Source organism: Dermochelys coriacea, chromosome 3 (genome assembly GCF_009764565.3).
Source record: "Dermochelys coriacea isolate rDerCor1 chromosome 3, rDerCor1.pri.v4, whole genome shotgun sequence".
Classification (NCBI taxonomy): Eukaryota; Metazoa; Chordata; order Testudines; family Dermochelyidae; genus Dermochelys; species Dermochelys coriacea.
The window spans coordinates 5,402,812-5,419,269 of NC_050070.1; the positions used below are offsets into that span (position 1 = coordinate 5,402,812).

The following is a 16,458-nucleotide window of genomic DNA, read 5'->3' on the forward strand; positions in this document are numbered from 1 at the left end:
CTCGACAGCTAGTCATGCTTCTATCCCTCGGCCATGCTCCCTTTACACAACAGCAGGGAGGGATGACGTTTAATCCACTTAACTTGGAGCCAGAGAAATTCCAGGGCCAGTGAATTAGAACGAAAGCTCTAAAGTGTGTCAAAGCTATGGCCCAGCACAAGCTGAGCCCTGTGTGGGACTCTGCCTGGAGTGTAGCTCGGCTGGTTCGCAAAACTGCTTCGCTCTACAAAGGGTTCAGGGAGAAAGAGACCCAGAGGGACGGGGCCGCGAGCCTCCAGGGCCTTGTGCTAGCTGTGCAGAGTGGGTGTAAAATACAGTTCCATCAGGAGGGGAGCATTTTACACTTCATCACAGCTGAAATCTTTAACCTTTGTGGGGTGATCTTCCAACAGGACAGAATGAAAATCCGCCCTTGAGCCACATTTTAGTTGGGGAACAGCAGTTGCAGCAACATGACTGAATAAATGAGCCAGAATTGGAAATCCCGCAGAACCACCCCAGAGCCTCACCCCAAACATTGCCACAGGAACTCCACACCTTGCAGCTGCCAGCACCAAGAACCCCCGTCATGGCTCAGTGCCTTGCTAAAGGGCTCATCTTTCCTGGCATAGTCCTAAAAACTGCCCCTCGTGCCCATGTGGGTTTTTGACCAGCCAATGCATGAGGTGGGCAAGCAGGGTCAGCTTGCAGTGAAAGCTATGCCACCGCCACCCCCGGGAAGTCAGAAATGAACTCTGATTCAACCCTGTGCTGACTATCCCACCCAGAATTTCCCTCTAGGAAATGCTGAGGCAGAGATAGGAGGTGAAAAGGGAATAGTTCATTTTACATCAGAGTGACACCCCCCCCTCACCCAGTGATAAGAAGAGACCAAACTTACCTCCAAAAAGGCCAGATTCAGCCCCCCAAGCTGCCTGGAGCCCCGTGCATGTCATAGCTGCTCTCACTTCGCCAGAGAGAGGTAAACATGCATGGGACAAGGGAAGCAGGGTGTGTTTCAGGGGATGCTAATTACTTATTCCCTTTGATCCTATCATTGCACTATAAATAGGAATATAAAAAACCCCTGCAGTCTTAGACAATTCATGAGAGGGAGGAGTCCAAGACTCAGTGTGACCTTCAGAAGGTGACCAGTGTGAGGGGGATTAAACCGGAGCCTTGGCAGAGATGAGTTATTCTTCCTCTTCTGGGAGGAGCCCTGAAGTTACAGCGTCTCTGGACTATGCTTTGGAGGAGAGGCTCATTTAAACACACTGGGACACATGTGCTGCAGGGAGATGTAAATTACATCCCTGCTATAGCAGTCCATCCTGCTGCAGCCCCAGGGGTCAGAGGTACCAGTGCCCACTCTCCCTAGGAGATTCCGTCCAGCAAGGGCAGCTTTCATTTCCCCAAGCTATGAAGCCAAAAGCCAAGTGGAGAATTTGATGGGTGTCACATAGCAGCTCCTTCCGTCACTACACACCACAAACCAGGACTGAGAGGCCCTGAATGAGGATGCTGGCAAACACAGGCCATGTGGCTGTGTCCAGGATCTAGAGAGAACCACTGAGTTGCTCTGTGTCCAGCAGCCTCAATAAAGCATCCCCTTTATAGTCATTACAGCCTGGTGCCCGGTCTTTGATACCAATGGGGACACTTTGATGGACAGGGCACGTTTCATCCTTCTCAGCCTTCATGACGTACATGCAGTAATCCCTTGCTGTCCCCCACCACATTTCTGAAGCCGAGAGGGTCTGTCTGTCAGTCCAAGCAAATGGGTTTTATTTCTCTGGCATGGTTATTGACAGATCTGACCTTTCTCCACCTCACGCTATCAGTTTCTTGGGAGAATACAATCGTAATGATCTGTCTGACTGTAAATGCCAACAGATTTACTCAATTAAATATGCTAATCGTTTAGAAGTAGGAACCTGGTCCGGAACCTTGGGTTTCTGTGTTTGACAAAAAAAATGAGTTTTGTAGTTATTGGAAACAGGTTTGACTTCAAATGTTCCCCATGGAATAATTCCCAAAGAAAACACTGTTAAAGACCAACTCAGCTATCTTAACCCACATAAACACTAAAAAGCAAGGAAAACGTTCAGTCAAGGATTCCTCCACTAAACACACCTTATCTCCCACACCTCACATTTGCAACTTGCACAGACAGACTCCACTCCTCTATAAGTCCTGCCCAGTAACAATACACACGCAGCATTGCACACCATCACATGAAAATGTAAAACCTTGTCTCCAATCTGAGCAACACCCAGTCCTTTCTGGTATGCATCTGTGCACCACTGAACCGTAGAAAGCAGCGAGCCCCCCCTCCCCATGGGGATGCATGAAAGCTGAATCAAGGGTTTTTGATTACAGAGGATCCAAATCAAGTAAAAACCAGCTTGGACCCTGAATCCAAACTCAAATTGAATTTTTTTTTGGTGGTTTTGAAAAAAGAGTGAAGTTACCTGGATTTTTTTCCTCCATTGTTTTGCTCCTCTAGGCTGCCAAGATGTGGCTGGAGCAGAAGTGAAAAGTGGCAAGCATCAAGAGGTGTTGCATATGTTCATTACACCGTAAGGAGTGTGCACATCCCATTCACCTGTACTGGAGAGTTTTCCCTAGCAGTACTTATAGGGGCATCCTTGCCCACAACTCAGCTCCTTGTGCTCTGAGCACAGGGTATAAAGCCAGAGGGTAGGTTATGAAGCACTGAGGAAGGAAGGTGGGTTGTATAATGGACATATGCAACTCCTCTTGGAGAACTACCATTGCAAGGAAGTGAGTAACTCTTTGTTCCCTCTTTGATTGTTTACATATGTCCATTATACTGTTGGTGACTCCCAAGCTGCTATCCAAGGCAGTGGGGCTCAGTGTCTCATTGGAAGAGGACCACTTTTCCTACATTTGCCTCGTCCCTTGATACAGCAGCCAGTGAAGGAAGTCTGGTGAATGCATGTACGGAATACCATGTCTCTGCCCTACAGATGTCCACAATTGGGACCTGTGCTTTCTGCTTCCCAGGAGGCACGATCCCTTTAACACCTAGCAATGCAGCTGGTGCTCCACTTGGCGAGTTGCTGCTGACCTTGCATGTGCGGCGCATAACAAACAGCTGGAAAGAAACTCAAATGGGCTTTGTCCTTTCCAGGCAAAAAGCCAAAACACAATACACATCCAGAGTGCAGAGTCTTTGTTCACCATTCGAAGCATGCGGCTTTGGAAAGAACCCTGGGACATATACGGACTGGTTTTGGTGGAAATCAGATACTATCTTTGAGAGAAATTTAGGGTGTGGAGTAAGACAGACCCATGACAAGTGCGTTTAGCTCTCCCATTCTCCTAGCCAAGATGGCCACTAAGAAGGCTACCTTCACCGAGAGGTATAGAAGCAAGCAGGAAGCTAAAGGTTTGGAAGGAGGGCCCATAGAAACAGGTGCTGGATCCTAGACAGGTGGGAACAACCAGCCTAGACCTTTCCAGAACATGGTCATGACTGGGTTAGTGAAAACAGTCCTACCATCAGTTCCAAGGTGAATTGCTGAGATAGCCATGAGATGCACCCAAAAGGAGCTGAGGGATAAGCCTGACTCCTGAAGATGCGAGAGGTAGGCCAGAATTGTGTGAATCTTGGCCTGAGCGGGGGACACCGAGTATGGGAGGCTGCCAAGATGGAGGTGGTCTTCCATTAACTCAGGTAAGGAGCTCTTGGGAGGATTTTCTGCCATTAAGGAGGATATTCTGCACTGCTGTAGAGCAATGAGCCTCCTCTACTCTAAACCACTGATACTAGGAGGTACAGCACACAAGGATTTGGGGACAACACCCACCCCTGGGTCTGAGGTCTCTGGTTAGGGGCAGCAGCAAGGGCTCTCAAGTAGACAGCTTGCATAGGTTGGAATTCCACAGCTGCCTCAGCCAGGCTGAAGGCATAAGGATTGTTCTGCCTCAGTCTTGCTGCAGCTTGAGAATGACCCAGGGAGTCAGAGGGACTGGTGGACATGCATACAATAGGTCCTTGTCCCATGGAAGCAGGAAAGCATCCGAGGCTGGCCCAGAGTAGGACCCAACCTGGAACAGGACTGGGGACACTTCCTGTTTTATTGAGTTGCAAACAGGATCCACCCTTGGAAAGCCCCCTGTGCAAAACACTGCAACTAAAATGGCTGTGTTGAGAGACCATTCATGGTCTAAGTTAACGAATCTGCTCAGGTGATCCACCAGGCCAGTATGAACACACAGCAAGTGAGATGCCCTGAGAGTGAACGAGATCCATATGTATAAATTCTGCAGCTTGACTGTCTCCTGGCAGAGACTGTCTGACTTGGTGTCCCCTTGCTTCTCCACATAAAAAACTACCATGGTGTTGGTGAGCACCTGGACCCTGTTGCACTGAATATGAGGGAGGAACTGCTAATATGCACAGAATATTGAGAGCAAGTCAAGAGTTTGTGTAACCTGGCCTCAGGAGCTGTTCACAAACCTGAGCCTGACAATCGCCCAGATGTGCTCCCCACCCCCCGGCTGAAGTGCCCATTACCAGAGTCACAAAATGGAGAGGTGTCGTCACATCTGGGCAATGGGCAGTCTGGCCTAGTGGTTGGAGCAGGAGCGCTAGGCTGGATCAGATGCCAGGAGATCCGAGTGCGAGACAAGCCAGACAGCAAGCCAGGCTCAGGAGGCAGAGAGGTGCAGGTTACCAGATCAGAGTCAGGCAGTAGAAGCAGGTATCACAAGGGAAGCAGTCCCAAGCAGGGGAAACCCTGTTTCTGTGGTGGGTTGAAATAAAGCCAGGAACCAGTTGGGACTCCCAAAGTTCTGCCAATCAGATCCCAGGACTGGAGTTCAGCTCCTAGTTCTGGAAACTATTGGCACATCAGGACTTAGTACCTAAGAGCCCTGTGGACCAGGCTTTAAGACCCATAGTCCCCAATATCTCAGGGTGATAAGGGACCAGGTTTTGGGGGTGTCAAGGCTGATTCCCCACTCTGGCACTTTGAGTGCAGAAGGTGGGAGGTCAACAAGGATTTTAAAAATTAATATTTGCCACTCCAGGCTTGTATTAGACCCCCAAGGTTACAGCTTCTAACCTTGGCTTGGTAAAAGCTACCACCCAAATGCAAAAACTAAGTTCTTTCTCAGCTATTCCTTGGATGGCAGCAGGTGGCTTGGAGGAAGGGGTTTGCCACAGTATCTTAATACATGTTGCATAATGGCATGATTTATAGGGCAGGGCTACCTTTCCTGCCATAGCCGGATGCAAAATGTCAATCACTTTGCAGGTCTTCTCCTCCTCTAGCTCCAGCTGCATACCAAGAGAAGCTGCTATTCTCCTGAGGAGCTCTTGGTACACTACAGTCACCTGGCTCTGGGTAGGACACCTCCAGCACCAGGGCCTCATCAGGTGAGGAGGAAGTTGCATGAGGGGGGAGGCAAGGGAGAAAGCTCTCAAGGTTTGTCCTGTGGTATCAGGGTAGGCTGCAGCTCCCATGCAGGTTGAGACAAGTCCTGTAATTGCGAGTCCATAGGTAAAATCAGTTCCAACCATCACAGGCCTCAGTACTGGCGGGAGACGGCTCTTTCAGCCAGGTAGTGTTGATGTTGATCTGGATGCTGAGGGGGATCCAATATGGCCAGTATCAGACCCCAGAGGTGCCTTGCCCACATGTCCCAATCCCTGGCTCTACTTTTCTGAAATCTGCCTTGACTAGTATGAGAACGGACCTGCTGGAAGCTCTGGCCTCTCGGGAGTGTCAGACTCAGGGTAAGATGAAGAATCGGAATATTCTGAGAGCCGAGGTGGTGCCATGCCAGGGGGCCTCACTAGGAATGTGGAAGCAGAGAGCTTCCTAGCTGCTGGTACCAGGCCTTGAATGGAGCTGGTATTGAAACAAACGAGGCTGAAGCACAGGTGCTGACTTTCATTTTCGCAGGTAGGGTGCTCCACCCCCATATCCCTTCCCCTGAGACTGCACCCTGCTCCTTCTCTTCCTGCTCCCACTCCACCCCGTCCTCCAAGCACCTCTCACCTGCCACCGAACAGCTGATTGGCTGGTGAGTAGTAAGCATCCACTATTTTTTTTCTGAGAAAGTTGTCAAAGACCTTCCTTGGATGACTGAGGAGGTTCAGATGCTGGCAAAAGGGCAGCCCTGAGGTGCTGGAACTAGGGGTGCTGGGGATGCTGCCACACTCCCTGGCTTGAAGTGGTTTGCATCATGTCCAGGGTTTACAGTTTGATTCAGTGGCTCTCAGCACCCCCACTCTACACATTGTTCCAGTGCCCCGAGACAGCCACCACAAGACTATAAAGAAGGTCAGCTTTTGACCTGGTCTTGAAACAGAGCACCCGTCTCTTACATGGCCTTCACCCAAGCAGCTGAGGCAGTGTGAATACGGGTGTCACTGACAGGCATGGGCTTTTGACAACTTGAGCCAGGTTTGAAAGCTGGGGTCCTTGGCAGAGGCTCCCCTGGTATCAGGCGAGGTCCAGAAATGCATCTGACTAAAAAAATTAACTAAAATTCAGACATTTTGAATTAAAATTAGAAAAGAAAAGAAACAATCCAATGAAGAAAGAATATATCTCTGGGTAAAAAGACAAGCAACAAGAAGTTTGTTCACGGGAAACACAGAATGCTCTGACCAGTGATGGCAAGAAGGACCAAAGGAGAGGTGGTGCAGCTCCACCCTTTGTACACTCCAATCATAGCACAGGGACCTGGGATGGGGTCCCTGCTATGGGTACTGCTAGGGAAAACGCTTCAGCATTGGTGCATGGGACATGCATGCATCCTACAATATGAAGGACATACGCAAGCATTTGAAGACTACCTGTGATATGTCCATCTTATCCAAAGCAGGTCATGTCTACACTGCAATCCAAATTAGCATTGCAGCATGGGCAGATATACCCCTGCTAGCATGGCTAAAAATAGCAGTGTAGATGTGGCGGCATGGATTTCAGTACAGGCTGTACAAGCTGGCCAGGGTCCCTGGTTACATACTCCCATTGCTAGCCTATGTCACCATTTCCATACGGCTATTTTAGCCATTCTAGCACAGGTATGCCTACCCCTGGCTCCAGTCACACCTTGGATCACACTGTAGACACACCAGGTTACTGTTCTGACTCCTTTCCTTCCAGTTACCTGAGCTTTATCCAGCCTGGATTTATACATTCCAAGCAAGGGGGACTTCCACTGCTTCCAGAGAATCCTCCAGAGCTTTTGGCATATCCTGGCCTGGCAGGTCTTCTTCGTCATCAGCCTACGGGTCCTCTTGGCTCCCATTCCTGCCAGCAGGATGGAATTCCTCCACTGAATGGAGAGTGCACTGAAGGAAAGATGAAGAGCAGATTGTGTGTCTAGAGAAAAGTGGAAAGGAAAACCCTGTGGAAATGGTCCTGGGATATTATGCTGATGGGTGCTATAGAAACAGAGGTAAGAGTTTCCTTACCCTGCTATTCCCATCAATGTGAGATTGGCCAGCCTGGCAGCTTCTCTGATTGGAAACCCCAATCCTCTCATTTCCTGTGATGGTTAGAAATGAGCGACATGGCCTTTAGAGCCAGCCCTGAGCCAAGGGAGATGTGTAAATTGCACCACCCAGTGAGCAGCTTGTGTAAATCCAAAGCCTCTGACTACTCTTCTCCATGCCCACCTGTCCAGGGAGGGAGGAATCAGGTATGTCACAGCTGCTTAAATCTGCCTGCCCAGGCATCTAGCCTAGGGGGATAAGAGTGGGTTCAACTCCCCTCTGACTCCCTCGCTCAGGGGCATAGTGCAAGGCACAATCTAGCCCAACTCTTTTTTACAGTTTGATCAAACACCAAATAGCCTCTCCCCATATTGCACCACTCTTACTCCCATGGAGAAGAGCTGTACTCCTTGATTCATCTCACCAGAACTGTGGGTCGAAATTCAGACTTTCCATTCTGTGGGAGATTCCAGCATTTCAAACTGATCTTTTGTCCTGAATCAGGATGGAAAGTCAGATTTTTGAAGTTTCCCACAAAATGAAATTTCCCAAAAGATCTGTTTTAGAACTCTCAGCTTCCAAGGCCAGAAGGTACATTTGTGATTATCTGGTCTAACCGCCTGTTTAAACTTCCCCACAATAATTCCTAGAGCAGATCTTTTAGAAAGCCATCCAATCTTGATTTAAAAATTGGAAGTGGAGAATCCACCAAAACCTTGGTAAATTGTTCCAATGGGTAATTACTCTCACTGCTAATAAATTGTACTTTATTTCTAATCTGGTTTCAACTTCCAACCATTGAAACATACCTGTCTCTGCTAGATTGATGAGCCCATTATTAAATATTGGTTCCCCATTTAGGTATTTGTAGACTGGGATCAAGTCACCCTTTTAATCTTTTCTTTCTCAAGATCAGTAGATTAAACTCTTTGAGTCTACCTCTTCAAGGCATTTTCTCTAATCCTTTAATCAGTCTCATGGCTCTTCTCTGAACGCTCTACAGTTTATTAACTTCCTTCCTGATCTGTGGGCATCAGAACTGGACACAGTATTCCAACAGTGCCAAATACAGAGATAATATGACCTCTCTCCTCCTACTTGAGATTCATAGAATATCAGGCTTGGAAGGGACCTCAGGAGGTCATTTAGACAACCCCCTGCTCAAAGCAGGGCCAACACCAACTAAATCATCCCAGCCAGGGCTTTGTCAAGATGGGCCAAAAAACCTCTAAGGAAGGAGATTCCACCACCTCCCTAGGTAACCCATTGCAGTGCTTCACCACCTTCCTAGTGAAAAAGTTTTTCCTAATATCCAATATTCCCCTGTTTACAAGCCCAGGATCACATTAGCTCTTTTGGCCACAGCGTCACCCTGGGAGCTCATGTTCAAATGATCTTAAAGCACTTCATTTCTACAAGGTTAAAGTGCATCATTTCTATAAAGTGAAAAACCTTCATCTTGACTATCACTTCATGTTTTTCAATTTCGTAGAATCAGCATTTTCCAATGGCAAAGAAGTTCCTTTGGAAAATTTTCAGCCTGCTCTAGTGTGGAGTAAGATACTAAAGTGGAGTAAGGGTGGCAGAATCCGGCTGCAAATAAATCCAGCGCAGCTCTTGGATGTCTTGTGTGATACCACAAGATCATTACAGTCGTGCCAGACAGCTAGAGCATGGTTTGCAACAGCAAGCAGGCACACAGCAGCGCAGAACGGATTTCCAAGTACAGCATGCTTATCACAGCTGAGGACCGAGCCCATGGCTTGCTTCAATAATGATACAGTGCGAGTCTACACAGTGCCTTTCATCCAAGGACCTGAATGACAGCTCACTGGGTGATATGGGGGCTCAGCACCTCTGAAAAAAAAAAATCAGGCTACTTCTCACTAGGTGCCCAATTTTAGGCATTCATGTCTGAAACCTTTGCTGTGTGACTATGGGCAATACCCTTAGGTCAAGCTGACAGCAGAGCTGGGAGGATTAACAGCAAATCTCCTAGATAATGGGCCCCACCAGTCTAGCAAAGAAATGTAGAACATGATCCAATGGCAGGAAGTTGAAGCCAGGCCAACTGAGACTGGAAATACATGGCATATTTTTAACAATGGTGATCAACCATTGGAGCCACTGACCCTGGGTTGTTGTGGATTCTTCACCAAAGCGAATTTTTAAATTGAGACTGGATGTTTTTCTAAAAGCTCTGCTCTATTTCAACCAGAATTAAGTCAGGAAAGTCCTGTGGCCTGTGTCGTACTGGAAGTCAGACTAGAGGATCACAATGGTCCCTTCTGGCCTTAGAATCTATGAATTTTTGTCTCGCTGCTAGACTGTGTTAGCAGATAGAGCCAATTCTCAGTCACCTGAGAGCAAAAAATAGATTAAGCTGAAAATCCGCCTTCACACAATTTCTTGCCCCAGAGCCAGAGTGCTCAGAAATGATCGAATGGGATTGTACCAGACTTCCCCCAAAGAAATTTAGACCTCAAATCTGAGGAGCAGCACAAGAAACTTCAATCCAATGGGCACACCTTTGTGAAACACAATAAGGGGCTTTGTGTGACAGTGCCTCCCATATCATGGTATAACACCATGTCCCTGGGTAAGTCATTATCTGTGGGGATCGGACCCTTGATCACTGGTTCTAAGAGCTTTCACTCTATTACCTAAGCTAACAGATCCAGGTCTGTAAGGCCAAACCCAGCAGCAAACTCATAAAGCGGTGGGTTACAACAGTGATAGCAGAACATTCAAGAGAATGGGCTAGATTAATAGAGGGGGACTCATTTTCCCATTTCCTTGGGCCCTGAAGTTACAGGGGCTTTCATTGGAACACAGCTCATCTTTCCACCAACTCCTGGCTAAGTGATGCTAATAGCTGCCCAATTCCTCTGGTTGAAGACCAGCCTCTATTGTGTATGAATGGATACATCTATTTGCTCTAATGAAATCCATTCTCATCATCTTTCACTCAAATCCTAGACATTGAGTTGACCTTTTAAGGCATTGTGGTCTATGCAGCAAAGTCTTCGTGAAACCATTTAGGAGACATTCTGCCAATATATTTATAGATCGGCTCCTAAATGGATTTGGCCTCTCCTCCCTCCTACTCCTTTTTCTTTCGTTTCCCTATTATGCTCCTGAAAGCTCATCATTAGCGTGCCCTGCATGAATGGGAGCGAGTGCCACATGGAAAAACCATGCTCCTAGCCCTGGCCACTGCATTCAATGAGCATGAAGTGGTGTTTCACTCAAGGTTGCTCTTTGTGAAAGCAAAATGAATATGGCCCCTGCTCAGTGGGTTCCTTCATGGGTGACTGCCCACTTGAGTGAAAGCCTCTTGAGTGAAACAAAAATATTTCTTCTTCCATCAATTACTCCCCGAGTTGTTCTGGGAGCATTTAGCAGAGAAGGGTTTGGGGCAGGGGGAGGAATCAAAGTAATGAGAGAGAATGAGCAGCAGATTGCGGTGGGAATAGTTTCCAGAGAAGAGTTATAAAATGCTTCTGTAAAAGGGTCATGGTCAGGGTGAAACTGACATTTGCCCAGCTGCCCTGGGCAAAAAGGTCTTGTGTTTGCAATGTTCATATTGTTTTTACATTATTTTCCTGTGGGGGGGGGAGGCAATAGGAGGAGGTTGCCCAAATGCATCATGCCACCAGACCAGCACACAGGAGCAACCCTTTGAAGAAAACTGGCCAGCATGTGCAGGGCAACCCTACAAGAATAAATCAGTGTGCACTGGTCAACCTGCGATACGAAACCAGAATGTGCATCCCCATAACACTGTACGCACAGCTCAGCTCTCATTATCCTGTTCCCACTGCATCAAAATCAAGCTTTGTTGCGCTCTGACACCCTTCACAACTTAGCCCATCTCCACTTATCTACTATAATGTCACTCTGCCAATATCCCCTGCTCTGCCAGTGATGCCATCCCATCTCCCCCAAGTGTCTGTGCGTTCTTCCATACTGTCTCATGCATGGAACCCTCTCCCTCAATTAGACAATAAAGCCGGCACCTTGTCCTCCTTCAAATCCCTCTTCTATACTCACTTCTACTGTAGTAAATTGCCTGCAAGCATTACCGATGTCAATTATATTCACAGAAAGAAAAGAAGAAATCTTTGATTGTTCTGCTTCTAAATAACTTAAGTGATGGCACATCCAGCACATCTGGAGAGGCTGGTGTCCACCCATCACATGCTATCACTCAAGACTGTCCAGATGTTAGTGGCACAGTATCCTTTTCACATACCAAATGTGAGCTCTGCTTCTATGCTTTCCTCTGTCCACATGCTTCTAGAGTGGACAGGGCCCCATGTGGTTCCCGATGCTGGCCTCATTCATGTTTGTTTTGCGCTCTGTTGTATCCAGTTCTTGCTGGGGTAATAAGCAAAAAGCTCATCAGCTGGCGACCTTTTCATTTTTGATTTCCCCATATTAGTTTCCTCTGGTTTGCATAGGTTCCCTTCACTTGCCCCGTCATTGCTGCTCTTTTGAGCAGGAACACTGACGGTTCACATCCACCCCGACAATGTCACTAATCCCCAGAGAGAGAGAGAGACAGACAGACACACACAGGAGGGGAAAGGAGGAAGGAAAATTACAAAACAAAAGCCTCCGCTAGCCTTGGTCTGGGATCCCTCTAGGTCCAAGCTAAACAGGGTTGGATGTGTTCAGTACTTTAACAGGGGACCTCTAAGGAAGCACCATGCTTCAGGAACCATTGTTTGCTCATCAGTAAGAAGTGCTCCGAGAGAGGGATGAGCAAGTGACCCAACAGGCTAGAAACAGTGCTGGAATGTGGTGAATGGTGCCTTGTGCTGTGAGATGCCATATTGATGATTTAGAAAACTGAAGTTTTGAAAAACAGACTCCAACGAGAGACTGCTGAATTGGAATTAATTTGCAAACTGGATACAATTAATTTAGGCTTTAATAGAGACTGGGAATGGATGAGTCATTACACAAAGTAAAACCATGTTATTTCTCCCACCCCACCCCACCCCCCCCAGTGTTCCTCAGATATTCTTGTTAACTGCTGGAATTAGCCTACCTTGCTTGTCACCATGAAAGGTTTTCCTTCTTTCCCCCCCTGCTGCTGGTGATGGCTTATCTTAAGTGATCACTCTCCTTACAGTGTGTATGATAAACCCATTGTTTCATGTTCTCTGTGTGTGTATATAAATCTCCCCTCTGTTTTTTCCACCAAATGCATCCGCTGAAGTGAGCTGTAGCTCATGAAAGCTTATGCGCTAATAAATTTGTTAGTCTCTAAGGTGCCACAAGTACTCCTTTTCTTTTTGCGAAAACTGAAGTTGTATCCATGGATGATGGCTGAAGATCCCATAGCACTTTTCATAAGAGTACAGGCATTATCCCTAGTGTCTTGGCCCAACTTAAGCTAAAATTTCCTCTGTACCTTCAGCGCAAAGAAAGTAAAGAATCACTTCTCATGGCTAAAATATGCTGATGGGAGTCAGCTAGAATTCAGATCCAACTCTGAACTTTCCCAAAGTCTGGAGTGGAGGTAATTGGACTTGGTGAAGTTTGGATTTGGAGCCAGATCTCTAGCGCATTCTGATGGTCTTCTCCAAGTCTGCCTTCTACACACGCAGCTCCTTGGAGAAGGGCTGTCTTTATTTCCATCTTGTCCCACCCCAAGCATGTGGTCAGCACTTCAGTAAGACACAAGAGTGTTTATTTCATTTCTGAGAACGTGGAATGGACGGTGCCATTGAAAAAAATAGGAAGCATTTCTATTTCTCTGCAACTCCACCACTTGGGACTTCTCAAATAGGTGGAGCAAAGCATTGGAATGTCTCCTGTAGGGGATGATCCTGCGGTTGCCCCATGGCAAAATGGACAAGATTACCTGAGAACTCTCACTTTGGTCGTTCTAGGATTTCTATGTACCCTGAATAGCTCCTTCCATTCGCTAATGTTAGGCCTAAATCATTCGCGGTGAAGAAATGAACACCAAGAGGAAGTCCGAGGCCTTCAAAGGCCAATGGCAAATCCTTAACTGAGCAAATGTTGGTCATCTGCTGGAACTATTCTGGGATTCCTGGGAAGACCTGCTGATGGCAACATTTTACAAATATTAGGAAAAAGTCAATAACCTCATAAGGGTGTTGCAGGCAGATACAGTTTTGGCTGGACACTCATGGCATTGGTGGGTGTCTCAGGACAGGGAGTTTATCTCCATCAGTTACTAGGCCCCAATTGTCTCCCAGGAGTCCTGGGTCATTCACAGTGATGAACGGTGGGGCTGTGCAGTCTATATACTCCCCTGACTTGCAGCTGTCATCCATCTACCTTATACAAGGTTCATAAACTGGATACTCAATTGCTGGTCCACACTTTGGTTCATTATGAAATATGTTCAAGAGACCAAATAACCAGCATCAGTCAGGTTTACTAAAATCATAGAAGATTAGGGTTGGAAGAGACCTCAGGAGGTCATCTAGTCTACCCCCTGCTCAAAGCAGGACCAACACCAACTAAATCATCCCAGCCAGGGCTTTATCAAGCTGGGCCTTAAAAAGCCTTTAAGGAAGGAGATTCCACCACTTCCCTAGGTAACCCATTCCAGTGTTTCACCACCCTCCTAGTGAAATAGTGTTTCCTAAAATCCAACCTAGACCTCCCCCATTGCAACTTGAGACCATTGCTCCTTGTTCTGTCATCTGCCACCACTGAGAACAGCCGAGCTCCACCCTCTTTGGACCCCCCCCTTCCAGTTGAAGGCTGCTATCAAATCCCCCCGACATCTCTTCTGCAGACTAAATAAGCCCAGTTCCCTCGGCCTCTCCTCGTAAGTCATGGGCTCCAGCCCCCTAATCATTTTAGTTGCCCTCCACTGGACTCTCTAATTTGTCCACATCCTTTCTGTAGTGGGGGGCCCAAAACTGGACACAATATTCCAGGTGTGGCCTCACTAGTGCTGAATAGAGGGGAATCACTTCCCTCGATCTGCTGGCAGTGCTCCTACAAATGTTGCCAAGAAAGCTAATGGCATTTTGGGCTGCAATGGCACATTGACTCATCCAACTTCTTGTCCACTGTAATCCCCAGGTCCTTTTCTGCAGAACTGCTGCTTAGCCAGTCCATCCCCAGCCTGTAGCGGTTCCTGGGATTCCTCTGTCGTAAGTGCAGGACCATACAGTTGTCCTTGTTGAACCTCAGATTTCTTTTGGCCCAATCCTTCAATTTCTCTAGGTCACTCTGGACCCTATCCCTACCCTACAGTGTATCTACTTCTCCCCATAGCTTAGTGTCATCTGCTAACTTGCTGAGGGTGCAATTCATCCCATCATCCAGATTAATGAAGATCTGGAAGAAAACCAGCCCCAGGACCAACCCTTGGGCCACTCTGCTTGATACTAGCTGCCAACTAGATATGGAGCCATTGATCACTACCTGTTAATCCTGACTATCTATCCATCTTATTGTCCATTCATCCAATCCATACTTCAACTTGCTGGCAGAATACTGTGGGAGACTATCAAAAGCTTTGCTAAAGTCAAGATACATCATGTCCACTGCTTTCCCCATATCCACAGAGCCGGTTCTCATCCTAGAAGGCAATCAGGTTGGTCAGGCATAACTTGCCCTTGGTGAATCCATGTTGACTGTTCCTGATCACTTTCCTTTCCTCCAAGTGCTTCAAAATGGATTCCTTGAGAACCTGCTCCAGGATTTTTCCAGGGACTGAGGTGCAGCTGACTGGTCAGTAATTTCCCAGATTCTCCTTCTTCCCTTTAAGGATGGGCACTACGTTAGCCTTTTTCCAGTCACCACAAGTTTAGAGATAAAGGCCAATGGCTCTGCAATCACATCAGCCAACTCCCTCAGCACCCTTGGATGCATTAGATCCAGGTTATTGCTATAACCCAGTAATATAGGAATCTAGGAAGCAGTCTTGTGCAGCATTGTTACATTCACCCTATGCAGAAGGTCCGCTCCCAAAATGACACCCCTAAAGCCATCTTTTTATACCTTACCTGTTTACAAGTAAAAGGTCCTGTGTACATCAGTTCAAACTTGATTCAACCAGTTTCCCATCTTCTTTCCTTGTTCTGAACACATGCATTCCAGGTAACAAAGGGCATGACGGCACCTCCTAGGTTTGTACTAGGGTAGAAAATACAGAGCTCTTTGCCTTTTCCTTTGGGACATTCCACTGTTAGCTTGTGAGAGTAACTCCCTACTGGTTGCTATGGGAAAGCTGTCAGATGTCCTGATGCCAGGAGTCTTCCTATCTACTGGAGCCAAAGCTTGCTTCAGCTAGTGCAAGTTATGGGATACTTGACATGGGTGGATAGAACTGTGGGGCAAGTACAAGACATTTGGTTAACAACTTCCTGACACTTGTAATATTATTCCTAACTTATCTGTATTGGCCAACAATAGGGCTAGAGATTAAACACAGGAGGGGAATGCAAGGAAGGTGTTTGGATAAAATCCATCCACAAAATAAACTCCACCCATGTGAGCTGCCAAATGGAATCGGGCAGCTCTCTGGGGATCACAGGCAGCTCCTTGAGTGGGATCTGACTATGCCCATGGGCTCTGCTGGGCTCCTTGGCCTTCAAGCCTTCTTGTGCGGGGGAGAAAAAAGGAACATAAGACTGGAAGGAACCTCCTGGGTCAGTGAGTCCAGTCCCCTACTCTCCAGGCCACTCTGCTGATACAGCCCCTCATGAAGCTCCATCTTAAAGCCAGTTAGGTTGTTTGCCCCTTCTACAGCTATTGGGAGGCTTTTCCAGAACCTTTGTTCTTAGCCAATTGATCCCCATTCAATCCTGTGCCAGCATTGTCCTTTTGCTTTACTCACCCTTCACCCTCCCTTGTATTTACCCCTCCAACATATTGAGAGAGGGGCATCAGATCCCTCTTCAGCCTTCATTTTTCTAGGCTAACCAAGCCAAGCTATTTAAGGGGATGTCTGCATTTGAGCTGGGAGGCACAAGTCTCAATGGGTATAGATGTATTGA

The 16,458-nt window shown here is 47.2% G+C and overlaps 1 protein-coding gene across 1 annotated transcript in view; it reads right to left on the bottom strand.

Annotated features, from left to right (window-relative positions):
• Window positions 1–1,226, bottom strand: part of LOC122459127 (angiopoietin-related protein 7-like) — a 35,785-nt gene extending 34,559 nt beyond the window's left edge. Inside the window, exon 1 of the mRNA XM_043509911.1 lies at window positions 881–1,226. The gene's annotated coding sequence lies outside the window, so the exon portion shown is untranslated. The remainder of the gene's footprint in view (window positions 1–880) is intronic.
• Window positions 1,227–16,458: the final 15,232 nt, after the last annotated feature.